Source organism: Bufo bufo, chromosome 11 (genome assembly GCF_905171765.1).
Source record: "Bufo bufo chromosome 11, aBufBuf1.1, whole genome shotgun sequence".
Classification (NCBI taxonomy): domain Eukaryota; kingdom Metazoa; phylum Chordata; class Amphibia; order Anura; family Bufonidae; genus Bufo; species Bufo bufo.
Window position 1 is genome coordinate 33,171,087 of NC_053399.1, and position 3,742 is coordinate 33,174,828.

Genomic DNA, 3,742 nt, shown 5'->3' on the forward strand with positions numbered 1-3,742 from the left:
CAATTGACATGCTGTACTGCAGATTATCTGCCTGTGTAAGTATCATACCTCCAATAGAGAAAGACCAAACCAAGCAACTGCAACGGGGTCTGGAGGAGGGGGTCCCAGAACTAAACTCCTTTCTCCTCAAGATGTAAAAGCACTGGATTCTAATGCAGCTGCCACTAGGGGGAGCTCAATGCAAAGAGAATATTTCAGGTTCCAGTGAATGGTAACTGTATAAATTCCTATGCACTGAGCTCCCCCTGGTGGTGGCTGCAGGCAGCCAGCATTGTAATAGAAAGGAAACAGATTTATCAAAGAATTTTCTGCCAGTTGTCTAGTGTGAAGATAATGAGAAATAGAGTGGTTAGAATGAGCACCATATTTATGAAGCACTTGTCACTAGTTTTGCTTACAGATATTGGGGTGCTGCTTCTTCCATTAGAGTGGGTCTTGTGAATGCAAAGTTTGGAGTCCAACCTTTTTTGAGACCTTTCTCTGTCAGAATTTTCAATTTAGCTGTGCTGCTCAATGGCCATGAAATTTGTGGTCCTAATATGTTTTACTCCACCCTGATGTCCTTCCCTATCCACGCCCCATTTTTCACCACCTCTGATCCCCCTTTACAAACCTTCTGTTTCTTTCCTCCTTACGCCCCCCCTCCCCACCCACCCACACTCTGTAGATCAGGGGTCCTCAAACTACGGCCCGTGGGCCACATGTGGCCCGCCGAGGACATATATCCGGCCCGCCACTGCCTGTCCGTTACTTCCCCCCCCCCCCCCCCCAACTTAACAGACGGACAGTCCGGCAGCCAGCCTATCATTGGTGGAAGTGGAAGAGCGAGAAGGGGCATGTGGGAGTGGCCTGCTGGACGCGATTTGCGCGGTAACTTGTGGGCAGTGAACGTTGGGCGCTGGCTCGTGGGAGAGAAAGAGGGAGACGTGACAGCAGACATCACAGCGCAGCGACTTGTGAGCAAGAAGAGCAGAGGCAGTTTGGAGGAAGGCAGCTTAGCCTTGGAAGAAGGCAGCTTGGAAGAAGAGGTCGTTCAATCAAGGCTGAGGTGAGACAGATCCTGACACCCCAGATGACCCCCACATCCCATGGGCACTAATCGGGCAGCGGTGGTGGGCACTGCTTGGGCAGCGGTGGCAGGCACTAATTGGGCAGCGGTTGCAGGCACTAATTGGGCAGCGGTGGCAGGCACTAATTGGGCAGTGGTGGCAGGCACTAATTAGGCAGCGGTGGCAGGCGCTAATTGGGCCATGGTGGCAGGCGCTAATTGGGCAGCGGTGGCAGGCACTAATTGGGCAGCGGTGGCAGGCACTAATTGGGCAGCGGTTGCAGGCACTAATTGGGCAGCGGTGGCAGGCACTAATTGGGCAGCGGTGGCAGGCACTAATTGGGCAGCGGTGGCAGGCACTAATTGGGCAGCGGTGGCAGGCACTAATTGGGCAGCGGTGGCAGGCACTAATTGGGCAGCGGTGGCGGTATTTTTTTTTTTAACTATAGTCCGGCCCTCAAACAGTCTGAGGGACACTGAACTGGCCCCCTGTTTAAAAAGTTTGAGGACCCATGATGTAATGCTGTAGAAAATTTGTACCTTTTAGCTAATAAAACTGTTACTGAAGAAAATTTATTTTAGTTTTTATTATTTTTTTGGTAACAATCCAGCAAGATCTTATAGCACAAGCTAGAGGTGATTTGATGGTGATCCTCTTTATCCTGAATGTCTCAATGTCTTTTCAGGGTGCACCACATTGACCAGTGATGACAATCACATCGAGGGTTGAGGGGTTCCCACTGTGCCTCTGCAGTGTTGGTCTTGCTGCAGGTTAAAATAGATGGGTTGGTGGCCTCCTCCTCTGCCTCCTGGACACGTTCTTGGTCCTTTCAGGGTGTAACCTATTGACAAGTGATAAAGGTCTGCTCCAGGCTTGAGGGGTTCTCACTGTGCCTCTGCAGGATTGCTTTTTTTTTTTTTTTAGGGGGGGAGGTAAGGGATAGGTTTTGGGTAAGGGAAAGTATATATATTATTTTTTTTAGGTAAGGGATGGTTTTGGGTAAGGTATGGGATAGGAAAGGTTTGGGGTAAGGAATTTTTTTTTTTTTTTTTTGGGGGGGGGTAAGGGATAATTTTTTTTTTCTGCAGAGATGGTTGGCTGCAGATGAGGGGTAGTTGGTGATACCCCTTGGGAGTCTGTTGTTGTTGACTCCAGATGGCTGATTTTTTCTATGGCAGGTAGCGTTCTGGTGGGAAGCTGGTTCTTGATCTTATTATTTTTTTCACCCAGTCGTAGCTCAGGCACTCATACCAAAGGATCCCGACCAATACGGCTACAATAAGACAGCCGACAGCACCGTAGATGGCATAGCATGCATGGTTCATGAGGACCTCCTCTTCCTCCTGGGCAGGCAGTTTTTCTGCCAGAGCTCGTTGGAATTCAGCTTCTTTTTCCTCCACTGCCTTGGATTTAGTCTGCGTCACTGAAAAACAGAAGAGAATACAATAAATAAGGCGATGAGGAGAACGTTGTCTTCTGCAGTGCTGAATGAAAGACAGGGAAGTTATCAGAAATAGTTCTTTACTGTAAGAGCAAGAGGTTCACAAACTAATGGTAGAAATGATCTTACGGGGACAGGTCACAGGTATCTTGCAGTCCTCCTCAGCACATCGGCTGCATGAAAAGGTACGGGCAGCTTTTTGAAGCCCTAGGGAGAGAAAAAGAGAGATGGGTCTAATGTCTGAGGTAAATGATGACCCCACCATGTATGTAATGGCGGCCACTCATCAAATTGTCCCATCTAATAACATTACTCACCACATGGAGATCTGCATTCCACCGGTGGATGACCTAATGGAAGGAATCAAATATGGTTAAGGATGGATGATGTTGTGATATATACAGAATATGTCTACTGGCTCTTTATGAGGATCTTTAGTCACTTACTTGCGACACGATCTTTCACGCCTTTCACAAATTCAGTCATCTTTTTGTCAAACTGTTCTACCCAAACTGGTGGAAAAAAAATTGGGGGAAAACTTACATTTACTATTTATGACTCAAAAGAAATTGGGGAAATTCTTGAGATTTCAGGAACTTACATCGTTTTTCAATTTTCTTGACCTCTTTTTCAAAGGTCTTCAGATACTTTTTGATGTTGTTTATCTGGTTAAAGGCTGTAAGGAGAAGACACATGAGATTTAAGACATTGCATACAGTGCTCTATGATGGAGATGGGGATATCTGGAGGAATAGAATGTAGAAGAGATTTCCTGTTCTGACAACTGTTAATGAGCTACAAGTAAAGCTTTAGTCGGCAGGAAAATGGCTCAACCCTGAGATGACACATTTACTATATATAAGATGAAGCAGTTACCTATCGAGATGTTATTCAGGGGGTCAAAGCCCCAGTGTAGCCTCTGGAGACATTCTTCGGCCCCCATTTTGTCCAGCGAGACCGCATGGTAACAAATGCTGGCTCTGTCCGCTGGGGTGGTGAAGCATTTCAGGCAAGATGTTGCTACCTGTGCTCCACATAGAAATACTATGATCTGCAGCAGCAGATAATAGGAATTAAAGAATCGCATGACGTATCGTCACTATATCCCTTCAGCCTGCGAACCTGAGAAAACGGAGAGAAGTGAGTATAAGTGGGGTCATTTATCAGACTGGTGTAAAGTAGAACTGGCTTAGTTACCCATAGCAACCAATCAGATTCCACCTTTCATTTTCCAAAGGTGCTGTGAAAAATA

General features: G+C 46.8%; 1 long non-coding RNA gene across 1 annotated transcript; it reads right to left on the minus strand.

Moving 5' to 3' along the window:
• Positions 1–2,647: 2,647 nt before the first annotated feature.
• On the minus strand, positions 2,648–3,050 carry LOC120982062. The gene is made up of 3 exons (XR_005774830.1): positions 2,937–3,050; positions 2,808–2,840; positions 2,648–2,697 (listed from the first exon to the last, which is right to left on the minus strand). It is a non-coding gene; the product is annotated as an uncharacterized LOC120982062 (long non-coding RNA).
• Positions 3,051–3,742: the final 692 nt, after the last annotated feature.